The sequence below is a fragment of the Drosophila suzukii genome, chromosome 3 (genome assembly GCF_043229965.1).
Source record: "Drosophila suzukii chromosome 3, CBGP_Dsuzu_IsoJpt1.0, whole genome shotgun sequence".
Taxonomy (NCBI): Eukaryota; Metazoa; Arthropoda; class Insecta; order Diptera; family Drosophilidae; genus Drosophila; species Drosophila suzukii.
The window spans coordinates 33,599,466-33,611,047 of NC_092082.1; positions in this window are offsets into that span (position 1 = coordinate 33,599,466).

Below are 11,582 nucleotides of genomic sequence, written 5' to 3' on the forward strand. Positions count from 1 at the left end.
GCCGCTAGCAGCTCTGCCGGCAACCCAGCCGAGCAGGTGCTTGCTGAGGAGTTGGAGGCACCTGATGGGCCGGAGGACGGCTACTCTACCGATTCGTCGCTGAGCAGAGAGATGCGTGCGCTCGGACCGGCAATCGAGGACGTGGACCTCAGCGACACAGAGGAGGCCGACGTCACTGTGGTGGAGGTTGAAGCTGTAGATGTCACTAAGACTTCTACAAATAAACCTTCACCACAGTAAGCAGCGTCTGCTGCACTTCTGCTTCGCCTGAAAGAAGGCGGAGCCGACCTAGTCCTCGTACAGGAACCTTGGGTGGTAGGAGGCAAGGTTGCTGGACTAGGAACAAAGGAATACAAGCTTATGCTTGACCCCAAAGAAGGTAAAATTCGAACCTGCATATTAGCCAAAAGGCATCTTAGTATATTTCTACTTCGCAATTACAGCAACGGAGACAACACCGCAGTAAGCCTGGTGCTGCAGAGTGGCTCTATAAGGGTTCTATCGGCCTATTTGGCCATTGAGAAGGAAAACCCCCCAGATGCGCTGGTCAGAGGACTAGCAGAGGAATGCGAAAAGCTCAAGTACGGATTGGTAATAGGCTGTGACGCCAACGCCCATCACACCCAGTGGGGTTGCCCAAACAACAACGACAGAGGTGAGTCTCTTTTTGATTTTATTCTAAATTCGAACCTATTCTTATGCAATAGGGGCAATGCCCCTACTTTCATAACTAAAGCTTGCCAAACGATCATAGATCTAACTTTGGTATCAGATTCACTCGTAGGCGCAGTCAAAAACTGGGCAGTCTCTGACGAGCACTCCTTCTCGGACCATAGATTCATAGAAACCGTATTGTCCCTTGATTCGCCCTTGCCGGTCAGCTTCGCCAACCCCAGACGAGCAGACTGGCACAGGTACAAAGAAGTTCTGACAAATATCCTTCCCATGGAACCGGCAGAAAGCATCACAAACCCACATGAGCTGGACGAAACAGTATACAAATTCACAGAGGCATGCAACACTGCCTTCAAAGTGGCATGCCCCACAGAGAAACCAAGAGGAAGGAAAAAACCCCCCTGGTGGACCCAACAACTATCTATCCTCAGAACCAACTGCAGATGCCTGTTTAACAGAGCAAAGGCGGGAAATGAGGACACCAATTGGCTGAACTACAAGTTTGAACTAGCCTCTTACAAAAAGGCCATTAGAAGAGCAAAACGAATGGCATGGCAGACCTTCTGCTCTGACATAGAAAAAACAACTGATGCCGCAAGGCTCAGGAATATACTCTGTAAGACAGCCGCGCCTTTGGGCTATCTTCAAAAAGCAGATGGATCATGGTCAGACTCCAGTAAAGAGTCCTTGGACCTGCTCCTAGACGCTCACTTCCCGGGGAGCCAACAAGCAGGTCATCCACCTGAAAGAGGAACAGGAGAGGGAATCGAAATAGATCCACTCCTATCAGACCGCAATATGAAATGGTCCATTCATAGTTTCAAACGATACAAATCGCCGGGGCCGGACGGGATAACACCGGCTCACATCCAGCAAGCAGGACAAATAGCCATAAACTGGTTGAAAAAAATCTTCGAATCCATCCTGGCGGTAGGAGAACTACCAACAGCATGGCAAGAAACAAAGGTGGTTTTCATTCCCAAGGCAGGGAAGGCCACTCACACCACAGCAAAGGATTTTAGGCCAATAAGCCTAACATCATTCCTGCTTAAGAGCTTTGAAAGAATGATAAGCCTACACATAAGGGCCACCGTAGACCCGACACAAATATCAGAAGCACAACACGCTTACCAAAGGTAAGTCAACCGAATCGGCGCTACACTTGGTGGTAAACAGCATCGAGAAATCACTCAACATCAAGGAATACACACTGATCGCCTTCCTGGATATAGAGGGAGCCTTCAATAACGTGCTTCCCACCGCTATAACAGAATCTCTCACAGAACTAGGAGTTGAGCCGCCAATGGTGAGGCTAATCCATAAATTGCTGATAAGCAGAATGGTCACAGCCACACTAGGGACCTCAACCCAGACTAGACTAGTGAACAGAGGCACCCCGCAAGGAGGTGTACTATTCCGTTTATTTCTTAAGCATTAAACAATACGATACAACTTTATGCCACAAATAAAAAATAATTGTTAGTCACAGTATGGGCTTCAAAAAAACTCCGAAGTTATTTATATGGAATAATTATCGATCACAGTTTCGGGTAAAAATCCAAACGTAGAAATGAAAAGATGGTATTCTTTCATTGAAAGTTTTACCCCGAAAATAATATACAAGCCCGGAACAACAAATGTTGTAGCCGATGCATTATCACGGGATACAGATAAATAATATTACAAACAGCGACGTAGACGTTTCTGAACAGTCAAACTCAGATCAAGACACACAGCATTCGGCTGAAAGTAGTTTCGAAAATGTAATACAAGAGACCCATAAACCGTTAAATCAATTTAAACAACAATTGTTATTAACATCGGGGAAGTATACAATACATGAGTCACTGTAAATGTAAATTTAAATAAATAAATAAATATTTCTACAAAACGTAGAAAACGTAGGAAACACACAATCGAGCTCATAGGGGGCTAGACGAAAATTATAAACAAATCAGTAGACTATATTAATGGCCCAATCTATATACAAAACTAAAAGAATACATAAAAAATTTACAATGTTTACTTCAAAAGGGCGTTTAATTTCAGGAGGCAGTGTCGAGCGGCAGTTTTATCCAGATGTCTACATCTCGCGCGCTCGCACTGCCGTCCGCAGATTTGCACTTTTTATTTTTTACTGTGTTCCAGCTGCGTGTGTATATTTACATAAATATTCTAATATAGTCCACTCTAAGTACTCTTCACTCTTCACTCCAACTACTTTTCTCGACCTACAAATACGGCTAAACTATTTCTAAAATTAAAAACTATTATTTATTTATTACTATTTATTCCGCTATTCGCACCCCACATATGTACATATGTACAGTGTACATACATACGTATATCGATATTTTCGCCAGTGCACAGTGGGTCAAGAGCTCACAATAAAGGTGCCTTCCAAACATACAATATTAAAGTCCGTAATTCTTTACATAAGTCCACCCATCCGATATAATAAATATTTATTGACTCTGCCTATCCGACAGTGTGACCGTATATATTTACAATCTTGATTGGTTCCTAAATTCCGATTTGATTCCAATCCGTTTCCTTACTTCTGAATTAAAATTCTAAATTATTTTAAGTCATGGCAACATCAGTAAAATCCGCTTTAACCCGATTTATGGCCACAGCTGCTGTCTTTGAGGCCACTGTGAACGCTCCAGGTGCTCCTACCGCAACGTTATCCGCCTATAAAATCCGTCGCGATCACCTCAATTCCTTGTGGCAAACGGTAAAGGCAGCATACGACATATGCTCCGACTGCATTATAGCTGCAGGCGAGAGCGCCGCAGACACAAAATCCGTACTAAAGTCCAAGTATTACCAAACGTACTCCACTTACGAAATATTTGCCGCGCAGCTGATGGAACAAATCCGAAAAGGCTCCTCCCAAATACCTCAAGCTCCAGTAACTCCGTCCCAAAATTCCACGTCTTATGGCTGTCGGCTCCCTCCTATCGACACAGAGGTTTTCTCTGGCGACTATCTTCGCTGGCCGACTTTCCGAGACAATCCGAGACTAACGCCCGTTGAAAGATTATTACACTTAAATTCAAAAACAAGTGGCGAAGCTCATTCCATAGTTTCAAGATCCCCACTCACCAATGATGGCTTTCGCTCAGCCTGGAATAACCTAACTGAGCGTTTCGAAAATAAGCGATTGCAGGTGAACAGTCACCTGAAAACACTTTTCAATGTGCAATCCATAGCACAGGAGTCGGGAGCTGCCTTAAAAGAACTTCAACGCACTTTTCAAAGTTGCTTAACTTTTTTAAAATTTTCCGGTGTTAATATTGAGAATTGGGACCCTATCCTGGTTTATATGTGCTCGACAAAACTACCAAAGCTCACTCTCTCATTATGGGAGCAATCCATCCAAAATAAAGTCTCATTTTCCTACGTGGCTTGAGCTTGATTTCTATTTGACGGAGGGCCATCGAACTCTTGAGGCCGTCGATAGCTTCCGATCTGCCAATTTCCACCACTTCCAGTCCAAAGACACAAATCTAGTGGTAGAATTTCCAAAAATAAATTCCTTCAACACAAGGCTAGTTTCGATACCCAAAGGCTGTGATCTGTGTTCGAAGAAGAACCACCCCGAGCGTATATATCCACGCTTCCTACAAATGACGGTAGAGGATCGCCTAGCCTATACTCAAAGGAAGCAGTTGTGCTCCAATTGCTTTGCAAGCAGCCATCAATTCCGGGATTGCACAAGCGCTCACAACTGTCTCACTTGCCAAGATCGGCATCACACATTGCTGCATCGAAACAGCGGCCTTACTTCTCCGCCGATTCCATCCGACCCTCCAAGGCCAGTATCCGTCGCAGTTCCACACATCATTTCGTCCTATTCAGCGCAAGTTTCCGTACAAAATGTCCCTCCTACTCGGCTGAGGAACTTGTGAGATGGTTCCAAAGTCGCCTAGCTGGGGCAACCGAGCGGGTCGCAGGTTGCGGATAGCGGACGACCTCTCTCGAGGTCAACTGTGAATAAGCTGGTGGGATAAGTCAAACACGGTACCGTGGACGGAAACCCCAGTAAATAAACAGTCCCGGACAGCCAGCGGGTATTTAGCAACGAAGCAATACCGACGATGCGAGTTGTTCAGCCGCTTCTAAATAGTTGCTTTACACAAACCCACTCCCAACACAACACCTACCCAACTCCCCTCCCAAACAACATCTCACTCCGGGCCGGACTACGGTGTAATACGGACCGTGCCAAGAGTCAGCCTGGCTGGGGGCCCGGATCAAAAATAGCCCAGTCTCAAACGGTGTGCTCAGGGACATGGCGACCCCCTGTTCTAACTATCGCCTTACCCGGGCGGACTTTTCCCCTTCTCCGCAACTCGTGAGACCTAATTATGGATCAAAAAACAGAAGAAAAAAAGACAAAAAACATAGAGACGGGTACTCTTAAAAAACCCATGGATAAGACGAACACTGGTTCCACCTTCCATACCAGCACGTCCCAGAAAGGGCCGCATCCCAAACTGGGGATGATGGGTGGCAGAAAGCCAACCGCAAACGCCTCCGCGACGGGCGCATCTGCGCCGAAAGCAACGGTAGGCACTGCCAAGGCGCTCGGGCCACCCGCTGGTGCAAAATATACATACGCAGAAAGGCGGACTGCCGCCCAGACTCTGCGCTCACACTCCAGGAGCACCGTTGCCACGCCTTCGCCTGAATGGCTAAAGAAGGTAGAGTGGGCAAGGAAGGTGCTCCCAAACTACGGGCAGGAAAAGCCCACTCAAGAGGCGACTCAGGCGAAAAGGCAGCGATCCCTCGAACTACCCGGGCCATCGGCGAAGAGATCAAAGATCCAGCCATCGGTCTCTTTCGCCGAAATCACGAAGAATCGAGTACTACTCGGCCTGATTGACAGGGGAAATCCGGAGAGCAGGATCCCCAGAAACAAGTGGAAGGCAGTGGAGTCCCACCTTTCCCTCATTTGCCTGCGCATGGTACGAGAGAAGCCAGGCACCTCGCCCTGTTGCATGGACGCGGGCTGGTACCAGGGCAGCGTCAAGGTGGTAGCATGCGACAGTCAGCGGTCGGCTGATATGTACAAAGAGGCGACAAGCAAGCTCGGCGAGGTTTACGAAGGGGCGAACATCGTTGCGCTTGACTGGTGCGATGTCCCCAGTAGACCCCGAGCCAGGATCTGGATTCCAGCAGCGATCAAGACGCCGGAGGACATCCTCTTCATGTTGCAACAATGCAACCCGCACCTCCCCACGAAGGACTGGAAAGTCGTCAAGGTGGAGGAGCATGAAGGGGACGTCAACCAGGCGGTTTTGGTCCTGAACAAGGAGTCAGTAGCTCCGATCGAGATTGCTCGTGGAGTGCTGAACTTCGGGTTCAGTGCGATACACATCAAAGTGTATAAGGGCGACTCCAACGCCGCTAGCAGCTCTGCCGGCAACCCAGCCGAGCAGGTGCTTGCTGAGGAGTTGGAGGCACCTGGTGGGCCGGAGGACGGCTACTCTACCGATTCGTCGCTGAGCAGAGAGATGCGTGCGCTCGGACCGGCAATCGAGGACGTGGACCTCAGCGACACAGAGGAGGCCGACGTCACTGTGGTGGAGGTTGAAGCTGTAGATGTCACTAAGACTTCTACAAATAAACCTTCACCACAGTAAAGCAGCGTCTGCTGCACTTCTGCTTCGCCTGAAAGAAGGCGGAGCCGACCTAGTCCTCGTACAGGAACCTTGGGTGGTAGGAGGCAAGGTTGCTGGACTAGGAACAAAGGAATACAAGCTTATGCTTGACCCCAAAGAAGGTAAAATTCGAACCTGCATATTAGCCAAAAGGCATCTTAGTATATTTCTACTTCGCAATTACAGCAACGGAGACAACACCGCAGTAAGCCTGGAGCTGCAGAGTGGCTCTATAAGGGTTCTATCGGCCTATTTGGCCATTGAGAAGGAAAACCCCCCAGATGCGCTGGTCAGAGGACTAGCAGAGGAATGCGAAAAGCTCAAGTACGGATTGGTAATAGGCTGTGACGCCAACGCCCATCACACCCAGTGGGGTTGCCCAAACAACAACGACAGAGGTGAGTCTCTTTTTGATTTTATTCTAAATTCGAACCTATTCTTATGCAATAGGGGCAATGCCCCTACTTTCATAACTAAAGCTTGCCAAACGATCATAGATCTAACTTTGGTATCAGATTCACTCGTAGGCGCAGTCAAAAACTGGGCAGTCTCTGACGAGCACTCCTTCTCGGACCATAGATTCATCGAAACCGTATTGTCCCTTGATTCGCCCTTGCCGGTCAGCTTCGCCAACCCCAGACGAGCAGACTGGCACAGGTACAAAGAAGTTCTGACAAATATCCTCCCCATGGAACCGGCAGAAAGCATCACAAACCCACATGAGCTGGACGAAACAGTATACAAATTCACAGAGGCATGCAACACTGCCTTCAAAGTGGCATGCCCCACAGAGAAACCAAGAGGAAGGAAAAAACCCCCCTGGTGGACCCAACAACTATCTATCCTCAGAACCAACTGCAGATGCCTGTTTAACAGAGCAAAGGCGGGAAATGAGGACACCAATTGGCTGAACTACAAGTTTGAACTAGCCTCTTACAAAAAGGCCATTAGAAGAGCAAAACGAATGGCATGGCAGACCTTATGCTCTGACATAGAAAAAACAACTGATGCCGCAAGGCTCAGGAATATACTCTCTAAGACAGCCGCGCCTTTGGGCTATCTTCAAAAAGCAGATGGATCATGGTCAGACTCCAGTAAAGAGTCCTTGGACCTGCTCCTAGACGCTCACTTCCCGGGGAGCCAACAAGCAGGTCATCCACCTGAAAGAGGAACAGGAGAGGGAATCGAAATAGATCCACTCCTATCAGACCGCAATATGGTCCATTCATAGTTTCAAACGATACAAATCGCCGGGGCCGGACGGGATAACACCAGCTCACATCCAGCAAGCAGGACAAATAGCCATAAACTGGTTGAAAAAAATCTTCCAATCCATCCTGGCGGTAGGAGAACTACCAACAGCATGGCAAGAAACAAAGGTGGTTTTCATTCCCAAGGCAGGGAAGGCCACTCACACCACAGCAAAGGATTTTAGGCCAATAAGCCTAACATCATTCCTGCTTAAGAGCTTTGAAAGAATGATAAGCCTACACATAAGGGCCACCGTAGACCCGACACAAATATCAGAAGCACAACACGCTTACCAAAGGTAAGTCAACCGAATCGGCGCTACACTTGGTGGTAAACAGCATCGAGAAATCACTCAACATCAAGGAATACACACTGATCGCCTTCCTGGATATAGAGGGAGCCTTCAATAACGTGCTTCCCACCGCTATAACAGAATCTCTCACAGAACTAGGAGTTGAGCCGCCAATGGTGAGGCTAATCCATAAATTGCTGATAAGCAGAATGGTCACAGCCACACTAGGGACCTCAACCCAGACTAGACTAGTGAACAGAGGCACCCCGCAAGGAGGTGTACTATCACCCCTCTTGTGGAATATCGCTGTAAATAAACTACTTCGGATTCTGGAGGGAGGAGGTTGTAAGGTCGTGGCATACGCAGACGACGTTGCCATCATCTTTAATGGAAAATATCCACAAACACTTTGCGATCTTATGACCGCTAAACTTAAAATGCTATCGGAATGGACGATAGCGAGCGGACTCGGGGTAAATCCCTCGAAAACAGAACTTGTTCTATTTACGAATAGGTACAAAATTCCACAACTGAATTCACCCATTTTAAACAATTGTAATCTCTCCTTTAGCGATCACGCCAGGTACTTGGGGTTAGTACTAGATAAACGCCTCAAATGGGGCTTAAACAACCAAGAGAGAACCAAAAAAGCGACCATTGCACTTTACTCCTGTAAAAAAGCAATCGGGCTAAGATGGGGCATGTCCCCAAGAATAGTTAACTGGATATACACAGCGGTAGTCAAGCCAATCCTACTGTACGGAGTGGCTCTGTGGTGGACCGCCTTACACAAACAATGCATACTGACTCCTCTAAACAAAGTACAGCGAATGGCGGCTTTGTGTATTAGTGGAGCCCTTCGAACCACCCCGAATGAAGCGCTGAATGCGATCTTGAACCTCCCTAGCCTGGACTTAGCAGGCATGGAAAGGGCCAAATCGGCAGCTATTCGACTGAGGGACACAGGGCAGTGGAAAGCCCAATTATATATTATATCAAGCTCAGCCGCACAGAGTGTGGCATGTTGATCCGAGCTCTTACAGGCCACTGGCTTGTTGGCGCGCATGCCGGCAGGCTAAAAGCCCCGCAAAATGATTTCTGCAGTAGCTGTAGGGATGAGGAAGAAGTGGAAACGGTAGAACACCTTCTCTGCTTCTGCCCAGCCCTATGCAGACTCAGACTGAAACACTTAGGAAGCCCCTTCATCGACGATCTTACCGAAATATCGGAGATTAATCTCAAAAGCATAAGTGCCTTTATTAAATCTTCCGGGTGGAAGACATGCTGATCAGCTTAACACAAGCCGAAACTACTAGAAACGGGACCCTAGAGAAGGAAGAAACGAGATGTTTACGTCAAAAGGGCGTTTAATTTCGAGAGGCAGTGTCGAGCGGCAGTTTTATCAAGATGTCTACATCTCGCGCGCTCGCACTGCCGTCCGCTCTCCCTCTCCATCTCTCCCTTAAGTCTCCGCTCTGCTCTGGAGCGCTTAAGTTAAGTTAGGCAAAAGCAGTTCTTATTTCCAAGTGTACAAATAAACATCTATGCACGTCGCGTAAAAACCCCAAAGTACCCCCTTGTTTTTATGCGTACCATTCGATCTTGGGGCTTCACCTATTTTTTATCGATCAAGCCACCCCGCCCAACATACAATGAGAACAAATATAACAGACAGCTTGTATTGACGCGTACTCTAAATGCCTATTAGTTAAGGAAATTAAAAATATATTAAATATCAAAAAGAAAGTAATGGAACTACTTAAACATTTTCCCCAAGCCAAAGTACTTATGACAGATAATGAACCGAGCTTTACCTCGGCCCAATTTAAATCTTTTGCAGAAAGATGCGGATTAACTTTATACTACGCAGACTCAAGGCACAGTACCTCAAACGGTAAATTGTTATAAGGGCTGCTCAGGAATATAATTAGAGTATTCATTCCACAACGAACCAAAAACCTTTTGACATTCTTTATAATAAAATCGAGCACGATTCCTGAAATATTGAAAAAGCTCTTGAAAAAATGTTAGAAACACATAATAAAAACAGAAAAGACAAAGAACATAATGTAGGAAAAGTAGTTTATGAAAAAAATAAGGGGAAAGAAATAGCTTTAGCCAAGGTACACAAAAAAGAAACTGGAGGGTAAGCCTAATAAAATCATAATTAACAGTAGGAACAGAATCATACGCAAAGATAATATTAAGTATTAATAAACTATATATTTTTTACGTACAGAAAATGCATACCTTAATACATATTTTATCATTCATAATATTGGCCAGTTCAAAGACAAGAAGGATGTTCTTACCTATGAATCGTACAACGATTTATTCCACGTAACTAATTTAAGTTTTTATAAAGAAATAATAAATGTAGAATCAGATACTATAACAAGAATGAACGCAATAGTCGGGTACCTCAACTATCAGATATCCGTTACTCAGCTAAAGGGGCAACAGGGATCTGGAGATATGTAAGCAGCAAAGCGAGATTGAAATGCGCCACCTCCCCGCGATCTCAAAATATGGTTATATGGGCGGTAGACGGATTTAAGCGTTATGGGCGTTAGAGTGGGCGTTTGGGTCAATCAACAGGTGTTGACGAGACTAATAAATTGCAGTTAAGATTTTGCATCTAGCATGAAAATTGTGGTAGCCACAGGCTTAGGCGGTTTGTGGGCGTTAGAGTGGGCGTGTCAAACTTTTTTTGGATCAACCGAAAGGTATAGACGAGACTAATATATTTCGGTTAAAATTTTTTTTCTAGCAAGGGTTGGACGGCTTGTTGGCGTTAGAGTGGGCGTGGCATATTCGCGCAACAAACTTGCGCTGCGTACAAGGCTACGGAATCTAAATTTGAAATCCCAATTCTCTATCTTTGATAGTTACCGAGATATCCGATATACATTTCAGTTAATATTATTATTCTAGCATCAAAACTGTAGGAGCCACAGGTTTGGGCGGCTTGTGGTCGTTAGCGTGGGCGTGCCACTCTGCTGAAACCAACTGGCGCTGCGTAAGAAGCTCAGGAATCTGCATGCCAAATCCCAATAGCCTAGCTCTTATAGTTTCCGAGATCTCGGCGTTCATCCGGACGAGCAGACAGACGGACAGGCGGACAAACGGACATGGCTAGATCGACTCGGCTAGTGATCGTGATCAAGAATATATATACTTTATGAGGTCAGAAGTGCATCCTTCTGCCTGTTACATATTTTCCGACGAATCTAGTACTCCCTTTTACTCTACGAGTAACGGATATAAAAATAGACTCAAATAAAAGGTCACAATGGGAAATTATATACGACATAGAAGTAATCGAATTAATTTTGTCACAGTTATTATCAACTAGATTAAATCGGTAAGGCACTGTGTGAAAATGGTTAGCTGGAACTCCGGATCATGATGATTTCATTATAATAATAATCAAATCAATGACTTAATTGAAAATAATAATAAACAATTTATTATCAATTCCAAATTATTCAAAGAAACAGAATCTCTTTCTGAAGAATTGAAAAAAGTTTTTATTGATCAAGATTTACTATTAAGAAAACATCGCTTACGATTATTGACATTTGACCTAAAAAATTTAATTGTTACTATCACACTGACGATGTTCTTAATGAAAAATTTGAAACAATAAAGACATTAAAGAAGTTTTAAAACACGAACAAAAGCGCGTAATTATC